A 24304-nucleotide genomic window follows, 5' to 3' on the forward strand; every position below is an offset into this window, starting at 1 on the left:
CATTTCCACCAAACAACAAGCAAAAATTACAAACTTAATTGAAACTTTAAATAATATCTACTAACTTTCTCAACAACATAAAAACTTTTTGACTCTTAACAATTTAATATTATTTATCAAATTGTTAATTAAAAAACAGAATATTACAAAATGTTCCAAAACCTGAAACTATAGCTGGATTTTAATTTCGGTATTTTATAAATGCTAGAATATTGCACAAAATGTTACCAACTTTAACCCGCCAGTGGTCGCTATATGAGATTTTCTCTCACGGTTTCAGAAAATTACGCACACATTTTTTTTCTGGGAAATTATAAGCGCTGTAGTTCCTTCTAGTCTCCTAACTATCCACCCTCGACAATCTAATAGACTCGTCCGCTCAGATATTAATGACTCAGTTTACTTAGTATCACCAGATTGTTGAGTCAGTGCGCTCTATGTGAGATATTCTCTCATCAAGCGACCACCGGCGTCACCAACTGTGTATAAAAATTAATTTTATTTTTCCCCTTAAAACCTAAAATAATATCCTTTTATCATGTAATAAAAGGCGCCGTGGATGTGGTCGATGATATGAAAATCCTATATTGTTTCACGGGTTAGTTGTAGGTGGTTACTTACCATATATTTTTCAATGTTAAATATTGGCGGCATCAATAGTCCCTTTTTATATAAAGATAATAATAATAAAACAAAAAAACGTCGTGTCTTTTTAAAGCAAATGGCTTTGTCGCTGATGAAACCTCATCTTTTTTGTAGAATTTTGTAAAGAAAGGCAAAAGTTGGATATGTGAGAGAAAATCTCACGCGCGACCACTCGCGTAACAACCTACATAGCAACCAATGCCGGGTTAAGAGAAAAAAAACCAAAAAGGTATACATTTTTATTAAAAAAAAAAACTTTGATTGGTACCCCGGTATAAATGACAATTTACCTGCCTACCATCATTATTATATCAGCTTTATATTTCGAGGGTAAGGCTATAAGAGATTTAAAAAAAAACATCTTAAATCGGATAACAGGTTTAGGAAATTCGAGGCATCAAGTATGGCCCATTTTTAAGGTGGTGAGTAAATTTTTTGGGAAAAGTATATAAGTTTTTATTTATTTCAACATCAGTGTAGTAATATCAAATGTAATATCAGCATCGCACATTTTGTCATGTAATTGTTTAAACACTAAACTAAGGTAATTTTAACAAAGACTTACCCCTACCAGATATGGGATTAAATAATAAATAAGCTGCTGCCTGCATTTAACGCACGAATTAACAATTAGATTAGAACTGCATCAATGATTACAAATACCAATCTAACAAGCATCCGAGCTGAAGATAGACTACACAATGGTCCATTTATACAGGGTGTAACATAAATTCAGGTCGTAAATTAAATCAAATATTCTGGGACCAAAAATATATCGATTGATCCTAACTTACCTTAGTACAAATGTACAAATAAAAAAAGTTACAGCGCTTTGAAGTTACAAAATGAAAATATATTTTTTCTATACATATATCGAAAACTATTCGAGATTTTTCATTGAAAATATGGCATTCTAATAGCAGGGACATTTTAAAAAATCATAACAGTGAAATTTGTGCACCCCCCAAAAATTTTATGGGGTTTTGTTTCCTTTAACCCCCCAAACTTTTGTGTACGTTCCAATTAAATTATTAGTGTGGTACCATTAGTTAAACACAAATAATGTTTCTAAAACTTTTTGCCTCTGAGTATTTTTTCGATAAGCCAGTTTTTATAGAGAAACGACGGCTGGGGCATCTAGAAAAAGAAAGTCCAGAATTAGTTCTTAATTAATAAATCGCCGAATGAAGATCCGTGATAGGTAGACCAAGAGTAAGACACAATATGAGATTGGAGGAGACATCATTGAGGTCATTGGTTAACTTGGTGATACATGCCAGGAAATGATATGCAGAAACAGAAACTAAATTAAATCCGTTGTAGTTCCATGACTGAAAATTCCATGATGAGTATGATCAAGTTTATTCAAGAAGAATTTATATAAGTAATGATTTACATTTAAATAATTGAAAAATTATTCAAGATAACAAGGTAACGAAATTATCTGGTTGATTAAAAATATTTTTAGATTTGCAAATTATTCAATATCACGAGAGAATTCCTAAATATGTAAATAAAATTTATCTAACAAATTATTTGAAAATTAAGATAATTTGCATATTAATACCTGTAACTGTTTATCTATAAATTATTACAAATTCTATATAAATATAAATATCGGTTCCATGGTGTAATGGTTAGCACTCTGGACTTTGAATCCAGCGATCCGAGTTCAAATCTCGGTGGGACCTACAAAATATTTTCTTTTAAAAACCTGGGCGTTGATCACGTTGACCCCGAAAGAAGTTTGTTTGAAAACCTCAGGTGGCCCTTTAAAAATAAATATGCCTAAACCTTAATAATCATCAACCTTAGTCAATAATTTCATAGTTTAAATATTCGCGTTCTGGACTGTAAATCCCTCAATTCGAGTTCAAAAATCATAACCCTTAAACATAATTATCCCGATGGGTTCTGTTGGATAATATTTAGTACTCTAGACATTGAGTCTATTGACCTCGAAAATAATTGAAGTGAAAACTTCTTTACGGACTTTGTGCGATTTCTGGATAGGGGAAAAGCATTGAATTGGCGACCGTCATTGCTTATGCTATATATTATGTGTATGTATATATAAATTGTGCAGAGGTATTTACATTTAAAATAAATGTAAAACCTATTTTAGGATGGGGAAAAAGGATTTATTTCGCGACCGTTATCGCGACCGTTATCGCGACCGTCATCTCTTCGACGAAATAAATTTTGTACGTATCTATATTATGTGTATGTATACATAAATTGTATAAAAGTATTTAAATTTAAAATAAATGTAAAATCTATTTTGGGATGGGGAAAAAAGATTGATTTCACGACCGTCATCGCGACCGTCATCGCTTCGACGAAGTAAATTTTGTCCATATATTATTATAATGTACGTATAATACTACTAATATTATTGAAGTGAAAACTTCTTTAGGGACGTTGTGCACTTTTTAGATGAAGAAAAATATTGAATTAGCGACCGTCATCGCTTCGGCGAAATAAATTTTTAATTTGAATAGTTCTTTAGGGACGTTGTGCACTTTTTAGATGGGGAAAAAGTATTGAACTAGTGACCGTCATCCAGACCGTCATTGCTTCGGTGAAATAAATTTTTGAAATGAAAACTTCTTTAGGGACGTTGTGCACTTTTTAGATGGGGAAAAAGTATTGAATTAGCGACTGTCATCGCGACCATCATTGCTTCGGCGAAATAAATTTTTGAAGTAAACACTTCTTTAAAAACGTTGTGCACTTTTTAGATGGGGAAAAAGTATTGAATTAGCGACCTTGATCACTTCGGCGAAATAAATTTTTGAAGTGAAAACTTCTTTAGGGACATTTTACCTTTTTTAAATGGGAAAAAAGTATTGAATTAGCGACCGTCATTGCTTCGACGAAATACATTTTTGGAGTGAACACTTCTTTAACGACGTTGTGCACTTTTTAGATGGGAAAAAAGTATTGAATTAGCGACCGTCATCACTTCGGCGAAATAAATTTTTGAAATGAAAAGTTCTTTAGGGACGTTATGCACTATTTAGATGCGAAAAAATTATTAAATTAGCGACCGTTATTGGTTCGACGAAATAAATTTTTAAGTGAAATTTAATAAAAATTTTTTTTTTAGTAAAAGGTATATTAGTTTAAAAAGCCCTAAAGGGCTACAAACATATGAACAAAACATTTTCGCTCTGTAACAAGAACATCATCAGTGTTACAAGAACATGGTGAGCCAACCAAAAAATACAAAGGTCAAAGCCTTTTAAAAAACACACAAAAGTCTTATATAAATGAAAACATTGAAAAATTCAAAGGATGGATAAAATTCCTAATGATACGGACCTAGCGCAACATATGACTCCCACACGTTGTAAGTGGGTCAAAAGGTAACTAGGTCATTCTGTTATAAGAGGTAGCAGGCAACTCTTTTTTGGTTCGCTCACCATGTTCTTGTAACACTGATGATGCTTTTGTTACAGAGCGAAAACGTTTTATTCATATGTTTGTAGCCCTTAAGGGCTTTTTAAACTAATATACCTTTTACCAAGAAGAAAATTTTTTATTAAATTTCACTTGTAATTAATGGTATACAGCCAACTACAGGAAGTTCTTCCTTGTGGATTTGAAATAAATTTTTGAACTGCAAACTTCTTTAGGGACGTTTTGAACTTTTTCGATGGGAAAAAAGTAATAAATTAGCGACCGTCATTGCTTCGACGAAATAAATTTTTGAAGCGAAAACTTTTTTAGGGTCGTTATACACTTTTTAGATGGGGAAAAGTGTTGAATTAGCGACCGTCATCACTTCGGCGAAATAAATTTTTGAAATGAAAACTTCTTTAGGGACGTTTTGCACGTGTTGGATGGGGAAGAAGTATTGAATTAGCGACCGTTATTTCTTCGACGAAATAAATTTTTGAAGTGAAAACTTCTTTAGGGACGTTGTGCACTTTCTAGATTGTATTAAATTAGCGACCGTCATTGTTTGACGAAATAAATTTTTAAAGTGAAAACTTATTTAGGGACGTTGTGCACTTTTAGATAGGAAAAAAGTATTGAATTTGCGACCATCATCACTTTGCCGAACTAAATTTTGTACATACGTATATATATTATGTCTATGTATACATAAATAGCATAGAACGTGCTCAACGCGTATATTATAATATAGGTATAGCACTTCTTTTTGGATGGGGAAAAGCATTGAGCTCGTAATTTATATATGTACTATAAGAAGTTTTCACTTCTGTTGGCACTCCCATGAGTGCTTAAATTTTTTTTGAAACTAGACGCATTTCTTGAACAAAAAAATCATTTAAAAGCTTAACATCACCGGTTCCTGGTGTATTGGTTAATGTACTGGGCTCTTTATTCAAAAATTTTAATTCAAATATCGGTAAGGATTCAAGAAAACTATTTACTTTGTGAAAACCTAGATGTAGTTATTGAAAAATATAATGAAAATAATGGTGACTAATTTGTGTAACGGTTTGAACTCTGGACTTCTTTTGCAGTTTGAACCCTTTACTTTGAATCCAGAAATTGCATATTTAATATCGGTAAGATATCGGAAATATTTTCGTTTCAAACGTTGACATATTCCTGATCCTGTTTGATACCAAAGGGTATGGAACTCTATCGGTTCCATGGTGTAATGGTTAGCACTCTGGACTTTGAATCCAGCGATCCGAGTTCAAATCTCGGTGGGACCTTGATAGTATTTTTTATTGAAAATCTAGACGAACCTTTTGAAAAATATAATCTCAAAAAATTAGCATCACCGTTTTTGCCGTGTAATATTTAGCATTTTACAATAGAGCTGAACCAATAGACTTATTTCTCTGATAATATAGTAAGAACATTATAAGATATCCATTGACTAAATAGACGATAGCAGGTAAAAATCTGAAGATGATGTTTTATTCTCGAATCGATATCAAATTCTGATTTGTGTTTGTTTATTTAGTTAATTGTAGGTGGTGTGTCTCTTCGGGCGTAATGAATCTGGTCACATTTAAATACTTTTACCCTCCGGTAAGTGCAGGTAACAAATAAATATGTAAGAAAGTGGTCACAACAAGCGCAGGTACTACGACCCTAATTAGGTAGGCACTAAGTACCTTTTAATCTAAATTTAATGACTTTCGTACATATTTAATAACTTTATTTAATATTTTCGGGCGATCCATCAGTTCCAATATAGAGGTTGAAGTGCAAACAAGTGAAAAAATTTTGTTAGCGAATAAATATAGCTTGTGAATATAAAGACAAAAGTTCTGATATCGGAAATTGGTTGCGTTTGTGTTTTGGTATGGTTCTCCTAGATAAAAATATTGTTAGTGACTTCTTTGTATTTGAGATGATGGAAGTGATGCCAAATGATACGCGAGTTATACAGTTTGCGGACTATCTAACTGATCATTATATTTCCGAAGAATCTAAATTTCCCCCAAACATTTGGGCGGATGCTAGTGCCGAATTAATCAAACAACAAACGCCTGTGAATCTTTCCATTCACACTTTAACAATTCATTTCATTACTGTTCGCCATCAATTTTTGATTTCATGACAGTTTTGACTAAGTTTCAAAATGAGGTATATCAAATGTAACAGTATAAATTCGCATACTTTACGAAGAAAGCGCTTTTTGGAGAATCTTTTACAAGATCTTAAGGACAATCAAATTACAACATGCATTTTGTAAAAAGTGTTTCTCACATATATTTTGCTACAATAAAATAAGATATATTTTTTGTATTTTAATATTATACTTGTACCTACTACGATATAAATAAATTTCTATAAATTAAAAAAAAATGTTTCCAGTTTCCTTACAATTTTTATTACCTGAATGATGTGACCAGATTCGTAGCCCTCTTTTTTGGCCAGTGTGACCAGTTTCGTACATCAAAATCCTCATTACCTGACTGATGTGACCAGATTCGTATCGCCCGTCTCTTCTATTAATATGTTTATGTTGGTACATTTTTCTTTATTCAAGTAAGATAAGGGTAGCTGGTTTTTCTTGTTTTGTAGTCTGTTTCTGTCATGACCGTTGATGCAAGTTTCCATTGTATTATGTGCTCATTGTCCCAGGTATTTTTCTATACCTGGGATCTGTCAAAGTCTCTGTTTTTGATGAATTTTTTATGTTGGTTTATCCAAACATTTACTGGTATTGAAGTCTCTCTCACATAAAAACTATTGCACGTACAAGATATGTTATAGATGCAGTTATTTAATCTCTCCTTGTAATATTGTAAGTAATTGTAAAAGGACCAAAGTGGACCAATCAGTATAAAGATTCTTAGAAAATGCAGAGCAAATAGCTGAATAAAATTGGCCGCAGCAGCAGGACAACAGAATACATATGGTCCGAGAGCTGTGAGACATTTTTGAGTAGGTATTTTAGGCAACCTGAAATTTTTTCAGGTGGTTCTTCCGTGATAGCCTAATACAAAAATGCCGGTCTGGCTGGAGGGTAGCGGTTATTTTCCCCAAAAATCCCCCCCAAAGTTAAAAATAGGGTAAATATTGTTATTACAAAAAATATCATTGGCGTGATTTTAAACTAAATTTAAATATTCAAATATAAAGAAAATAAACAGGCCAGGCGATTTGAGGGCGATTTTAACTCTGCAAGATACTTGCATGAGCGCCCCAGGATTATTTTCAAGGGGTGCATCTGAACTTCACAAGATTTCATTTGAATCTGTACATACTATTAACGAGTATAAAATATACAACTATACATGCATAGCTACGTACATTCCTTCCGGACAGGGAGGTGCAATTGTTATTTTGACAGGGTATTTTTTAATATTAAAAATAAATATTCTAAAAAAGGCAGGTTTTTTTTGTGAAATTTTCCAACTGCCAGGTGATTAAACAAATTACGCGTGCATGTGAATGAAAAGGTAATTCTTCAACACCTAATGGAAATGGATGGATACTAACAGATTGTGCCAAGGAATTAAAAAATATTAAATTTAAGCAGAGTTTTGTAAAAATTTTAGTTGAACATTGGTCTACAGATGAGATGGTGCCTTTTATTGGTAATTTATTAATAAATTTAAATTATGATTTATGTTATTCGTATGTTGTAAATAACGATGGTATAGAAATGTCGATCGACGATAACATGACATGCGAAAATCACGAAGAAGCCGACACGAAGATAGTTCATCACGTATGTAAGCTTAATACATTAGCAAAGACCAATGGTCTTATTAAAACTTCGATACAGATATTTTAATAATTATGCTTGGAAACATAGATCATCTAAAAAGTTACGATCTGGAGATTTTTATGGAGTATGGTACTGGAAATTCTAAAAGGTAAATAAATATAACGAAGCTACATACAGAATTAGAGCCACGAGTTTGCTTGTACTGCTTTCCACGCATTAACCGGATGTGATTATAATTCGTCTTTTTTCCAAAAGTGCAAGATAAGACCGTTTTAAATATTAAAAAAAATTAATTTATCAGAAAACATTAACGGATCTTGGAGTTACCCACGTTACCGGTACTCACGATGAAATTTTTAAAACTTTGAAAGAATTTCTGTGCGAAATTTATGGTACAAAAAATTTATCAAATATCAACAAAGCACGATTTCAAACATTCTGTCAAAATTATAAGTCTAATAAGAAAAATTAGCCTTTTAAGAAAGTATTGAAAAAGTGTGATCCATCTACTTTGCCTCCGTGCAAGCCGAATTGAGGCAACATCCTGCTAAGAACTCAGTATATCACGAGAATTTGGCGAATCGCATATTTGCAAGTCCCCAGTTCTTTAACACCTAACGGAAATGGATGGATACTAAATATGGATAAATTAGATTTTAATTGGTTTAAGGAGATTGCTTGCCTCAATCAGTTTATGATGCTATAGTTCATCAGCGAACCAGAAAGAATTTCAGATACATATATTGCTGAAGGCAAGCTTACATACATGTTCTTTTTATAACTGAAATTTTTTTTTAGTTAACTCCATTTTCTGCTTCTTTGTGTGCCTCATCCTTTCATGACAATGACGATCATCACGGCCCATTTTATTCTGTCTGCAGCGATTCTGAAGATTTCTATTGTTGTTTTTAACACTCCACTACTTTAAATTTTTGAACCAGGATATGCATCGTCTTCCCGGTTCTCTTTTTTCTTGCACTTTTCCTTATATAACCAATCACATCACGGTTTTTATTTCTTAGTATAAGACCAAAGTAGCTCATTTTTCTTTCCTTCATAGTGTTGAGTATTTATTTTTCCTTTTTCATCTTTCTTAATGTTTCCGTGTTTGTTACGTGTTGTGTCCATGATATTTTTTACATTAGTCGATAACACCACATCTCAACAATGGCAAGTCTTTTTTCAGATGCACCCGTGATTGTCCAGGTTTCGACTCCGAGAATACGTAGCAACTCAATTAATTAATCACTAATTAATTTTTAATTAATTTTAAATATGTATTGCAACTATTTACAGATCATGTAGAAGAGAATGTCTCGAGGGGAGTCTGACGATGAAGAAGAGAATGAATATTTAAGTTTAGATGAGCAGTTTGAAGAAGAAGTACAAGATTCGGACACATAATTAATTTAGTTTATAGTTTTATACTTTTCCACCTATATATTTATAATAATAAATTTGTCTTTTTCTATCATATTTGCAAAATCTATTGTATAGTACGTATTATTTTCCTTTAATTAATAAAAAGTTACTTAAGAAACTATAATATATAATAATTACTCTAACGTTTCGAGGTACAACAACATGGGTATCGCCAGGTCACGTGATTTTTCTCGAGCGAACGGACTCGTTCAGCTACAACAGAGGACGCAAACAGCTATCGGTATACGCTCTTTCTCACACTGCTGCTTACTTATAGCGTTTTTCATTTACATGCACGCATAATTTGTTTAATCACCTGGCAGTTGGAAATTTCACCAAAAAAAACCTGTCTTTTTTAGAATATTTATTTTTAATATTAAAAAATACCCTGTCAAAATAACAATTGCACCTCCCTGTCCGGAAGGAATGTACATAGCTATGCATTTATAGTTGTATATTTTATACTCGTTAATAGTATGTAACGATTCAGATGAAATCTTCTGAAGTTCAGATGCACCCCTCAAAATAATCCTGGGGCGCCCATGCAAGTATCTTGCATAGTTAAAATCGCCCTCAAATCGCCTGACCTGTTTATTTTCTTTATATTTGAAAATTTAAATTAACTGTAAAGTCTCGTTAATGATATTTTTTGTAATAACAATGTGTACCCTTTTTTTAACTTTGGGGAGGATTTTTGGGGAAAATAACCCCTACCCTCCAGCCAGACTGGCATTTTTGTATTAGGCTATCATGGAAGAGTCACCTAAAAAAAATTCAGGTTGCCTAAAATACCTACTCAAAAATGTCTCACAGCTCTTAGGCTAATACGCAATAAACTCGAAAGGCTCGATCTTTTGGAATCAAATAAAATATATTATACAGTGCTAGTTAAAAGTCCGTACCCCCCTCGTATCTTTTGAACGGTATTACCTATAATAGTGAAATTTGGAGGGAGAAAATAAACGGACGTCAGTTTCTTAACTAGTCATGACAGGTGACGTAATTATGACAAATGATTTCACTGTGACAGATAATTTTAAATGGGACCTTATGGCAAGTGATACTTCGTTTGAAAGGTATTGAAAATACCTATTCAGTCATACTAATTTTGTTTGAGTTTAATCTAATTTTAACCCGGCATTGGTCGCTAAGTAGGTTGTTACGCGAGTGGTCGCGCGTGAGATTTTCTCTCACATATCCAACTTTTGCCTTTCCTTACAAAATTTTACAAAAAAGCTGAGGTTTCATCAACGATAAAGCCATTTGCTTTAAAAAGACACGACGTTTTTCTGTTTTATTATTATTATCTTTATATAAAACGTGACTATTGATGCCGCCAATATTTAACATTGAACAATATATGGTAAGTGACCATCTACAACTAACCTGTGAAACAGAATATAGGATTTTCATATCATCGAACACATCCACGGCGCCTTTTATTACATCATAAAAGGATATTATTTTAGGTTTTAAGGGGAAAAATAAAATTAATTTTTATACACAGTTGGTGACGCGGGTGGTCGCTTGATGAGAGAATCTCTCACATGAAGCGCACTGACTCAACAATATGGTGATACTAAGTAAACTGAGTCACTATCTGAGCGGACGAGTCTATTAGATTGCCGAGGGAGGATAGTTAGGAGACTAGAAGGAACTACAGCGCGTATAATTTCCCAGAAAAAAAGTTGTGCGCAATTTTCTGAAACCGTGAGAGAAAATCTCATATAGCGACCACTGGCGGGTTAATGAATAAATGAAATAAATATAAAATTGTAGTTTCGCATTTAATTAATAAAAATTCAAAATTCCGCATATTATTACTTGTCAAAAAGGTTGACGTTGACGTAAAAGCTACTAGAGAATTGAAAAACATCAACTTTTTTGACAAAAAAACCATAGGCTGGCATTTGAATTTTTATTAATTAAATGCGAAATTACAATACTATATTTTATTTAATTTATTCACCAAAATCAAAATCAAGTAAACCTAAAAAATTAGTATGACTGAATAGGTATTTTGAATAACTTTCAAACGAGGTACCACTTGCCATAAGGTCCCATTTAAAATTATCGGTCACAGTGGCTCTGTAACGTCATCTGTCACTATAACTTCACCTGTCATGACTAGTTAAGAAACTTACGTCCGTTTACTTCCTCCCTCCAAATTTCACTATTATAGGTATAACCGTTCAAAAGATACGAGGGGGGTACCGACTTTTGACTAGCACTGTATACAAAAAATATTTAATATCAGTGTATAAAGATCTATGAGGCAAAAAGATCCGTTTGAAATAGGTATACAATCTACAATGTAAAAGAGGTATTGTGTATATTTTTTTTAATAAAAATTCCATTTTTATTCAGTTACAATGCGAAGGAAAATCCGGCTTATTTTTCACTTAGAACAGGGAGCGTAAACCAGCACTCTAAATCGACGATTTTTGACTCTATTTGGAGTGGAGGTTTTAGGAGCCATGGAGGTGTTACCAGTGAAATGGACCTATGGACAAAAATCTTTTAAAATTAATTAAAAATCTTTTAGTAATATTTTTAATATTTTTCAATATTATTAATGTTTATTAGGTTAAAAACTTTGCCTTTCAGTTGCCAGATGACGCTAGTGACCTACTCCATAAACGTCAGTTGCAATGCGGGAATAAGCTTTCGTAGTTTTGTCACTTGGGGCAGAGAGCAGCAAACCTACACCTCTCTGATGATGACTTCAAATAGAGTCGAAAATCGTCGATTTAGAGTGCTGGTTTGCGCTCCCTGTTCTAAGTGAAAAATAAGACGGTTTTGCCTTCGCATTGCAACTGAATAAAAATGGAATTTTTATTTTATTTCTATATTGGTCTTTACTCCTTTGAGTAACTAGGCCCATTTTCCGTTGGAATTTACCAGCTGAACAGACGGGGTCGTGAATTGTAATTTTTTGAATTCCCTCTTTTCTTCTTCGCTTCAGCATCCATCTGGCTTGCAATTTTTAGAAGCCATGGAGGTGTTACCAGGGAAATGGACCAATAAGTTTTCAATTAAAAATCTTTCAGTAATATTTTTAATATTTTTCAATATTATTAATGTTTCTGTTAGGTTGAAATCTTTACCTTTTATATATTTTTTATTTGCCATTCCAATATATTTGCAATCTGTAATATAATTACAATCAATAAATTGTCTGTACAATATTTTAACAATATTTTTTAAAAACTTTTCTTGTTGCCAATTGCCCATTGACAATATTCTGTATATTCATTCATTCTTGGCACTCCACTGAAATAGTGCTACGTTTATATCTTAGGGTTTGGTTGAACTTCTGCTTTAAATTCTATTCGAGATTCTGCGCCTAGTTTATAGAGCAGGTCAGTTGGGATCTTTCGGTTGAGCCTTCGTCCGATCGGCTGTGTGAAGTTAGACTATTGGGGTAGTCTGTTAGTCTTTGTTCATATAGTTGGCAGATTTTAGTGACTTCTCCGTTGGCAGTTGTCATTTTGAAGTCTTGTGCGAACGATAAAAACCTGGTTTGACTCTAATTTACTCTCTTTTAACGTGGATAAGACAGTAGCATTATCCTATAAAAGAACTCTTCAACCCCTGCTGGTTAATAACAGCCAGATCTCTACCGTTGATTCTGTAAAATTTCTTGGTATTTTTTTAGACAGCAACCTCAAATGGTCCCTTCACATCGATTTGTTAAGTAAGAAACTTGCCTCAGCTTGCTATGCTATAAGATCTGTTTCGAAAGAACTCGATTTAGCATCTTCTAAACTAACATATTTTTCCTTGTTCGGGTCTCATCTTGATATGGTTTTCCTCTTTGGGGTTCTAGTACAGCTGCCCAATTGGATGTTATTTTTAAATTAAAAAAAAGAGCAAAAAGGTATCTGTTTGGCCTCAGTAGTACAACACATTGCAGAAGTTACTTCAAAAATCACGGAATTTTAACCCTTCCATCTTTATATATTTTAGAAACTGTTTGCTTAATTCGTAGACATATGCATGTCCTTCAAGCAAGGCCTCATCATGACTACTCCACCAGAAATTCAACTTTTGATGTCTATTTACCGATCCCGTCCTCGGAATTAGTAAAGAAATATATATTATATTCCGCAGAAATACCATACAACCATCTCCCTTTACAACTCAAATCTGCAACATCTTTTCCCAAGTTCCGTAAAATGACAAAAGCCCATCTACCTAAAAGACCATATTATTCAGTAGAAGAGCTTTTTAATGACTAACTAAGAAATTACAGTAATATACAAATAACTAAATTTATCTATATTTGGGTGCCATATGGAGCAGCCTAAACTTATTAGTTCTTATGTCTGTATTTTATTTTGTTGTATGTTCACTTTGCAATTTATATTAATTTTGCATTAAACATATTGATTTTGTTTTTCCTTTACTTTATTAACTTGTATTTTTTTATATTGACGATTTATCAGATTTGAGAAAATTGTATTTGTTATTGTTATTATTTTTTTTTCTGACTCTATGTTAAGCTTTGTCCATAAAATTTGTATAATTTTCAGTGACAATAAAGCATATTTCTATTCTATTCTATAACGTCTTACGACTCGATCGTATGTTGACTCGAATGTTTCAAGAATGTCGATACTTGATCTAGCTGCTGTTAACCATAGCTGAATTCCATCATTCCAAATGGGTTTTAGAATGACTTTATATGCCAAAATTTTGATGTAAGTTGAAAGTTTTGACTTCCGGCATATGAAGCAATAGAGTTTGCTGAGTTTGAGGCCTAGCTTATTTCGCTTGATAAAGATGAGGTTTCTGCATATTAGCCTGCGATCCAAATACATTCATAAGTATAGCATATAGTCTTTCTGTGAAAGTTATTGACCGTTTACGGATAACGGAGGACAGTGTCTCTTGCGATTTGTCAATTTTACCTGCACAAACTTTGCCTCGTTGTTTCGTAAACGTCACATCTTTAACAATTAAATATATGTACTTCAATAATTATTTTTGTTTTTTTCTATAATCTTGAAAATATCTGCACATCTACTATAGCTGATCAAAACATCGCCAATCACATGTTACTTTATTATTTTAGTAAATTTATTTATATAACCTATATTATATTTTTAGTACTGGTGAACTGGTTATGTTTATGAAAAAGCATTTAAAATTATTTCTGGCATTCTTAATTCTGCAGGTAAAAAATAAATGAGTCTGTCCACGTTTAATTGAAAATAAAATTAACTCTAGTATTCTGGCGTACCTTTATTTTAAGTTACAAACAGTGAACAAGTGGGTGACATTATCAGCGGGATAAATGAGGCGTTAAGATATCGCATAATACTGAAAAATAGCAGTCAAGGTGTTTGCCTTGCCACAAAAAATTCTGTGTATTTATAGAAGATTCGACTGATGTTATTTAAAATATTTCAAACAAACTATAAATTGTGTTAGGAGCCTGCCAGGACTTCTCTGTGGATTTTATAATACAAACCACTAAATTAGGAGGAAATAAATAAAATCATTAACATTAGTATATCTAGTTAGTGCAGCAAGTTATCGGAGAGCCTGATTTCAACATTTCAAATACAAAGTGGATGACAGTTAAAAATATTAATATAGATCAAGGATCAAGGTCTGCTTTCTCTTCATGGAGAGGAGATAAAATGTGTAAATTATTTTAATACATTGGCAGCTGGTTAAATGTAAATTATGACTATGATTATTAGAGCTTAAGTTTTGCATCATTTTATGTTGATCTATTTTGTTTTCATCTTTCGTTTTTTATTTTTTCGTCTTCGTCTTCTGACTTTCGTTTAGACTTTTCTTACTATCTTCTGAGGTGTAATCACCGTCGCTATCCATTTTTGATTCTTCTTTGCGTAATTTTTGCTCTAGATCAGTGGTTCCCAAGCTTTTATGTCTTGCGACCCGCGTTCTGATGTTTTTTATATTTGCGACCCATCCCTCACCTCCGTCGGTGTAAGCCCGGCGCATTTGGACCAATTAGTTCCATTTTCTTGAATAAAACTATCCAAGGAATCGAAAATGTCTTGGTCAGTTGTAGTGGTGTTTAGTGTGTGGCAAAATAACATTTCTTCTTCAACTGATGCATTTAAACCAAACCTTACTAAGCATAACACATTAACTTTGTCAGCAATATCTGTACTTTCGTCTAAGTGTAAAAAATAAAAGTCATTTTCTTTCATAGAAGATATCAAACTCTTCTTTACGTTAACAGATATTTCTTTGATTTGACGTTTCACTGTAGTGTTGGATAGGGGTATTATACATATCTGTTGATCTGCTTTTTCGTCAAACAGAAGTGACAAAATTTTCTGCCACATTTTTTTTTATTAGTAAAGAGAGCTGGTAAGAGGCCATGGTAATTTTATTTATTGCCTTGTCATTATGCTACATTCTCCATATTCGACAGAGTCAAAATTAGTTCTTTGAAAAAACATAAAAAGTTTATTTAAGGTTTCTAGATGTTTAGTTGAAATGTGGTTGAAATGAAGTTTTGAAGGCTTTATACTTTCGAAAGGTTTAGCAAAGGTTTCGAAACATAGGGGTGCATTTTGGTATAGGTTCTTCTTCGGAACCTACATATGCATTTAAGGTATTTAGAACAATATTTTCGTAACCTTTTCTTCCCTGTCTTAACATTTGAAAATACTGGAGGTATTTTACCGTCATTGCTTAAGGATGGACGAATAAAATCACCTTCGACAGTAGATTGAAGTTTTCTATTAACACAATACCCACTTTTCAGCCAGTTTTCCATCGTTAAATAGTATAAAAAGTAGGGAAAATTTCACTACCTTTTTAACACCAAAATAATGATAAAAAGGGTATCAAGTAACTGTCGTATGTTACTCGGGCAAATACCAGAGCCAGACTGAGAACAAGAACCGAGTGTTTTGGTCCGAAGTGGGATAAAACCGGTCGGACTAGCGCATGGGAGAAAAAAGGTCTGTACGCTACTGAGCTAATGTAAAATCCATTAGTGGGTTGCGACCCACCACGCTGAACGCGATCAAAACAACAACAATTGTGTTTCGCGCCCCTTCTGTGTCACAAAGGATCATTAAAAATGAAGAAGACCGATACCCACTGAGATTGATGGGAGAAAGGCTCGTACTCAGCCCGACTGCGACCTACTTGGGAGTTCTGTTCACCAGGACCCTCAACTGGGACGCAGATCTAAAGGCAACTTTAGATAGGGTGAGGAACAGAGCCAGATTTCTCAATCCTCTCTAAGGGAGAATCGGCAAGACACACAAGAAAAGTCTCATACACACTTACAAGACCTATATTCGACCCGTCATTGAGTATAAAGCAGGTCTCTACTGTCTTTTCGGTAGACTACAAAAAGAGAAGTTGTTGCGAGTGGAACGAAGAATCTTACGCAGGTGTCACTACGAGCACTGGAGATATCTCTCAAATGAAATCCATAACCTTTCGAACATCCCCACAATCATCGAGAGAATCAACTCTCTGAACAGGAACTTCACATCTAAAGTAATCAACGGTCCCCTCTCCGACACACAACAATTTCTTAAATGTTCCTGTTCTTCTTCAGGCCACGTATTCTACTACCGACAGCCCAAACGGAAAAAGATTTACCCACCGTCCGCTCTAATGCAAACATGCATTGACGAACTCCCAGTAGAATACGAAGAAATCCTTGAGGCTACCCCGCTAGCCTATCGTACCCACCTTTAACTACTCCTCTTCCCTACCCCGAACAGGGAGAAGTTGGTTTTTTGCGGTTTCCCAACTTCATTGCACAATTATACCTGTTCCCCCCAAGAAAATAGCCGCAACTATTTTCTACACTCGAACGCTCACTGTCCACGCTGCGCCCAAAAACCACCTCCTGACCGCCGACGAGGGCCGCTGGCTTGCCAGTTGGCGTATAATGGTTTCTAGGGAGCTTGGTCGAGGGCAAAGCACGGACAGTACACACATACGTCAATGGAACCAACACTAACTCCATCAAACTTTCTTCTCTGTTTTCTGATAGTCGACTAAACCACCACCGCCGGCCCAACCCAAGAACACCAGGGACACCACTGCCCCAGTGCTCTTTCGGACTGTTTTTGCTTTTTACGGCCATTAATGTCACATTCACCACAAACCCTGAAGAGTACAAAATCCTAAACGGGGACCACTCAATGTAATCATTTCAATAAAGCATAAAAAATCTTTCACGAAAACCCACATTGAGTATATATATGCGACCCACCGGTTGGGAAACGCTGCTCTAGATAATTGCAGGCCGTAAGTTTAAGTTCTCCGGTCGAACCTCAGAAGTTCTAGAACTTCTTAAGTTACGTGAATTTAAATAATAATCTGAATCATACCACAATACTCAAAATATATTATAAACTTTTGATGGGATTTTATTTTGCTTAAAATTTAAAAGTGTATATTTGTTTGTATTCGTTAATCTACATGGATTACTTATTTATTTCAGTGAAATCCAACCGAAGCTTCGTATTAAGTTTGATCAGTTAACACACCAAGAAACATTTGTTAAAATCCACCAACTTCAAAGTATAAAGAAACGAATGCTGCTTTAATAAATCTACTTGCAAATAATAAAAGTCGAAAGTTTTATTTCTTTTAAATTAACCCTAAGTGGGAAGTTGGGCGTAATGCCAGGGACGCCATAAGGGTTATTTTTGTTCTAAGAAAAACGAATAAGATTTTATATTATACAATTGAAGTTGATTTAAAAAGTTGGAAACATCAAAGGATCGTGTAGTTTTATATGGAACCAAAATCAAATGATATTTATTTTATATTAAAATACTCTCATTAGTACGTTCACGTCAATAAAAGTTTTCATATTTTTTCATACTCAAATTTCAAATGGTCACACTTTAAAAAGTTGAAAGAAGAAAATAATTTTCGTAAGTAAAAAATTAATTTTGTTGCGGTCAACTGTTTACCATTTAGCACAAAATTTTTATTAAAGAATCGTTCATAAAATGTATATTTATTTAAAACAACCCTTTTGGGCTAAATCACAGAACGTTTTTGGGATCAATATTCCATATTTAGTGCTGCTACTAGTATTCCAGGAACCGAAGCTTTTCACCTCGAAATTTTTACAGAATAGATCGACTTGCTTGAAAATTTGAGAATAAGTAGTGGATAGTTCAAGGATCAAAATCTATATGATGCCGAAAGGCGCTTTTACAGGGGGGTGGTTGCCACCCCACGTCGGGGTGGAAATTTTTTATTATATTTTGACTGCAAAAGTTGATAAAACATTCATTCTAAGCAAACAATGTTCTATACATTTTTTTGATGAAATTAATACTTTTCGATTTATTCGCTATCGAAAGTGTTAGTTTTCGCTATATCGAAAAATCAATGTTTTTCGATACAGGGTGTCTGCGTAACTTGGAACCATATGGGAAACTTTTTTAATATCAATTTTACGAAAGAAAGTCATTTTTTATAAAGTGCTCTGCATAGTCTAAAACCTAAGATGCAATCATCAGATATCAAATTTTTTCAACAGTATACGAGGTTTGTCAAAAAATATTAATTTCGCTCAAGAGCAAACTACCTTTATATTTTAAAATATCAAAAAATTTTATTATGAAAAGTTATTTGTAATTAAAAACCATATTCAAATATGCAATAACAGCCTTCTATTGGAAAAAACAATTTCTGAAATTTTCCTAAATTACCGATTCCGAACATCATTTTTATTTATTAGACATGTAATAACTCTTTTATTAATAATTTTAGGAAAAAAAGTTATTCTTCATAAAAATCTGTGCATGGTCTAAACCTCAAGATGCAACCATCGGTTATCCAAGCTGGTTAGTTTTATACGAGGTGTGTCAAATAATATGAATTTAGAAAGAATTCTAGAATTGACAACACACATTGACACACCTCGTATAAAATTAACAAACTTGGATAACTGATGATTGCATCTTGATGCTTAGACCATGCACATATTTTTATGGAGAATAACTTTTTTTCCTAAAATTATTAATAAAAGAGCTATTACAGGTCTAATAAATAAAAATGATGTTCGGAATCGGTAATTTGGGAAAATTTCAGAATTTTTTTTTCAAGTAGAAGGCTGTTATTGCATATTTGAATACGGTTTTTAATTACAAATAACTTTTCATAATAAAATTTTTTGATATTTTGAAATATAAAGGTAGTTTGCTCTTGAGCGAAATTCATATTTTTTGATATACCTCGTATACCGTTGACAAAATTTGATATCTCACGATTGTATCTTAGGTTTTAGACTATGCAGAGCACTTTATAAAGAATGACTTTTTTTCGTAAAATTGATATTAAAAAAGTTTCCCATATGGTTCCAAGTTACGCAGACACCCTGTATATACTCATTTACCATTCACTCAATATTTGCCGTTAAAAAAAATTTTTTGAAACCAAATTCTTGGGAATTAAATAACCTACAGTTTCATATTAAAACATTTTTTCGTATATCTGACGCTAATCTATGATTCTATTCTGAAGAAAATGGCATTTCTTACCAAACTACAATAAGTCGTTATTCGCATTTAACTCCATTTTTTTCAAAAACTAATCATTCTAAGCCAGTCAAACTTCTAGAATACATTAATAATACATAAATAAAGAAGAATAAATAAGGCCACTGACTAAAAACACCGCTAACTTACATTATTATGCTTCCAATTGGATTTCCCTTTTTTTTTCACAAAAATATATTGATTTTCTAACCGTAACCTTTTAATTTTTATCTTAGAAAGTTTGTTAAAAAATAATTTTGTAAGTTTTTACAAGCTCTATAAGGCTATTAATATTAAATTTTTTTAAAGTCCTCAGTCGTAAAAAGTGGTGACTTTGAAAGGGTTGGTACAGGTGGTTTTTGCATGTTATTACCAGTTTTAAATGTCAATAGCTCACTTAATTTTTACTTTAGAAAAAATTATTTCAAAACAGTTCTTGGGAATCAAATAAGCTACGATTTCATATTTAAATATTTTTCGTATCTCTGATGCTAATCTTTTTATTTTGAAGAAAAACGAATTTTTTTTCCAACTCCAAAAATTCGTTATTCGCTTTTGACTTATTTTTTTAGGCTAATTATTCTAAGCCGGTTAGACTTCAATAACCTATTAATAATACATAAATAAAGAAGAACAAATAAGGTCAATAACTAATTTTAATTAGGGTGGTGATTAGGGGTTTGCTTCCGATCACTTTTGCGCTGAAAAAATAGGTATTGACATTCTTTTCATTATAAGCCACTTAATTTTTGAGCTAAAGACTTGTTTTTTATTTCTGGAGATAGATATTTTTAAATACTTCAAATTAGTTTAAACATTTTATCCTCGAAAAATGCATGGTTTTCCCGTCTTTTGACTTTGAGACTACAATATTTAGCATTTTACGAAGAACAGCTAACATATAATAAAGTATAGCTCGATTACTATTTTGGTCTTAAAGAAAACTTAAAAAAACGGATTTGTTGATTTTTTCACGAGGTACGTTTTTGTTAAGCAAAGTTGTTTTGATAAAACGAAAACTTTTTAAAATATTTGCAGAAAACTGATTAAAAACATTGATTTTTTGGATAGAAAACTAACATTTTCGTTAGCGAATAAATCGAAAACTATTAGTTTTATCAAAAAAATATGTGGAATGTTTTTTGCTTAGAATGAATGTTTTACCAACTTTTATGGTCAAAATATAATAAAAAATTTCCACCCCCGACATAGGGTGGCAACCACCCCCATGGTAAAAGCGCTTTTCGGCATCATATAGATTTTGATCTTTGGACTATCCACTACTTATTCCCAAATTTTCGAGCAAATCGATCCATTCTGTAAAAATTGTGAGGTTTTGTCGTATTTAAAGCATCATTACTATACTTTGACTATAGATATACCTACATGTTTAAAGCCACTATAATATACATGGGTGAAAACCCTTTAAGTTGGTATTCGATTATGTATTAATTGTTGATAATAGGATTTTAAAATTTTAAGTCTGGCTGTTCACTTTATGGCAGCGCAAACTCCCAACTAGGATTAGTGATTTGGAGACGTAGTCTCTAAATGGGCCTTAGATAGTAAGTAAATTTAGTTGTTAAGGTCCGTTTTGAGACTATACCTCCAGCCCGGTAACCCTAGTTGAGGTTACGTTACCATGAAATTATTCTACTTAAAATTTTAACAGTCTATACAACTATCATCAACCATGTAATTTAAAATCAACTAAATAACATTTAAAGAGTTTTTCATCTATTTTTTAGTGGCTTTAACTCTAGAAGGGCCAAGGAGGTTTAAAAAGTATCCACAACATTGCATTACATCTGATTTTCTAAATATCTTTGTTCCTAAAAATCTCAAATAATTAGTAGTTGTCGGCGTACTACTGCCCTATTAGATGGTATAATTACCATTTCTATAATTTAATTCATTTCCTCATACTTTTATAAAAACTTGACAGTGGACTATAAATAATCCCCTTGAATACCTTCAAAACCATCCCAAAATGGAAAGGGGCGATATCATTCATGTGTCAAATTAGCAAAATCTAAAAGAAAAAAGAAAATAAGTGGGCAAAAGCAACCATAATTTGTTCAAAATGCAAGGATGTATGTGGTAAGCACAGCAAGAAGCCAAAAATGTTTCTGTATCCTAAGATGATGCCAATTCCACTAAAGCCGAAGACTCCGGGTAAATTATAAATTCTTATCTTTTAACTGTTCCATTAACGTCTAGGAATAATATAAAGGTGTTATTTTTAAATTAGTTTAAATAAAGAAGCACGTTTTTGATTAATTTATGTGTGGACATTTATTGACCCTCCTTGTTCCTCCCTGTTTCTACTAAACGGTTGGTCCTGCGAGTGTTAAACAGGTAGGTATACCTAGTAGCAGCACTGAAGACGGCATATTTATTCCGAAAACTTTCTGTGATTTAGTCCGAAAGTGTTTTAAATAAAAACAACTTTTATAAACGATGTTTTAGTAACAATAAAAATATAGGTTAATTGGCCGCTACCTTAAGTCACATGCAGTTAAGTCACATGCAGATTATGCATGTGACTTGCATAATTATTATGCAAGTCACATCCATAATCTGCATTGACAGCAAATAGTGTTTTAGTTGTTGCCCAGAATACAATTTTTAATTTCCTCTACACAAAATTTGATGTAATGATTTATTATTTTTTACAAAAATAGTAGGTACGTAAGTAATCTGTGAAACAATTTTAAAATTATTAGTTCTTGGTTAAGACTGTATTTTTTATTAGTATTTGTATTTACTCTTATCATTTATTACACCTAAATATATCAATAATCCTGAAGAACTAAAACACGATAATCTAAAAAAATTGTCATCATCATTTTCTTTACATCGTCTCTCTAATAAGAATTCTCATTATCGCCACATGCATTCACTACTGCTTTTCTTTTTAATTGTCCAACATTAAGTTTGGTACATCATACCTGGTGTTATATCAGTTTTATAGAATTTTCCTTTCAGTTACATTTCAATCTTTCTCACACGCAACACATATCTTATATTTATATCCGTCTGTCAATATTACTCTCTTCTATTTTCGCGTGACGAAGTAGTTTTATGTTCTCGTAGTTTGTATACTGTTAAATTTCTCCTTTGTTTATATAAACAACTTACTATATTGGTTCTACACTTGTTTGGCAATATTTGCCTTTCTTCCATAATTCAATTAAACAAACCTCTGGGCCAACTTGTTCTTGTTTCTTATAAAACTCTCCACTCTTTTCTAGGAAAGTTGTAATTGCTTGACCATTTCTGTTACTGCCCATGTTAGATTAAGGGGCAGCTGGTAAATTATTCATTTAGTTAACTGTCAATATATTTTTATCCGCTTTGTAATATCCTAGTCGTATTAATAAACTAGTATTTTATTGCTTTGTCTCGGACACATCCAACCTGGGTAATTTTTTTCTTTGCTCTAATTAATTTATACATCTTCGTTTTGCCCTCCTTGGTGTGGAACTGAACGTACATAACGAACTTGCTTTAGCTTCTGCTACTATTAGTTTCGCTTCCTTTTTAGTGTCTTAAGCAGGCCACGTACTGAATCGGCATTGAACGTTCTTAGGCGGTGCGCGGTGGCTCATTTATTTCCATGTATAGCAAAATCTGCCGATTGTTCTTAGCCGAGCCGATCGATCTATTCCGATTCAGCGCGCGGCCTGCTTTATGGTTTTAAAGATCTATGTCCATCGTATTTGCGTGCCACAATATACATTGTTTTCTTTTTTATTATTCATGATTAATTTAATATCTCAATAAACTTTCTTCCCCATCTCTTAACATCCACCATTTCAAATAACTTATTTGGAAATATTCTATGAGCAACAGTTTTAATGAAACTGACTTTACCATAGATAGATACATATTATATATTACTACAATTTACGGAAAATGGACAAAATATAGTCACTAATATGCATAACTTTTTTGCAAAATGGACTAACAAAATGAAGCTCAGATAGAGCAAATCCTAGATTTTCACGACTGTGTAGCATATTTATTCGAAATATGATGATATTTGATATATAATGATAACATAATATACATAGAAAAGTCTCATAAAAGGACATACACGACAATCTCTTTATGTACCAACAGAAACAAAAATTATTTGGATAAATTAAGATGGAGATAATTAAAAACCCAAGTTCAGAATTACAAAGAATTATTTAGGTAGAAGGACAAGAAATATAAATATAAGTTCATTTCTGTTAAATATCCAACAACGTAAATAACTGAGTCATGGAAGGTAGTCAGTAAGAATTTTGTTGTAATATAAATAATATAAAATATAACTTCTATATTACAATTTTACACTCTACCTGTGAACATGTTTGGCATGGTAACATTCCAGGTTAATTTATTGTTGCAATAGGCTTGAGACAAGGAGATCCTTTATCCACCACATTATACTTGGTGTTAGAAGCTGTAATCAGCAAATGCAGTATGAAAATGGAAGAAACAAACATGAAAAATGGACACCAGTGCATGACATTGGTTGATAATCTAATGATCTTAGCAA

The 24304-nt window shown here is 32.8% G+C and overlaps 1 protein-coding gene and 2 non-coding genes across 3 annotated transcripts in view; 2 read left to right on the plus strand and 1 right to left on the minus strand.

Moving 5' to 3' along the window:
* LOC126885093 (uncharacterized) overlaps positions 1-24304 on the minus strand; it is a 275171-nt gene that overhangs the window by 48250 nt on the left and 202617 nt on the right. The gene's annotated exons all lie outside the window — the stretch shown is intronic.
* Positions 2265-2336, plus strand: Trnaq-uug (transfer RNA glutamine (anticodon UUG)). Its single transcript has one exon. It is a non-coding gene; the product is annotated as a tRNA-Gln (tRNA).
* Trnaq-uug (transfer RNA glutamine (anticodon UUG)) lies at positions 5268-5339 on the plus strand. Its single transcript has one exon. It is a non-coding gene; the product is annotated as a tRNA-Gln (tRNA).

This window comes from Diabrotica virgifera, chromosome 5 (genome assembly GCF_917563875.1).
Source record: "Diabrotica virgifera virgifera chromosome 5, PGI_DIABVI_V3a".
Classification (NCBI taxonomy): Eukaryota; Metazoa; Arthropoda; class Insecta; order Coleoptera; family Chrysomelidae; genus Diabrotica; species Diabrotica virgifera.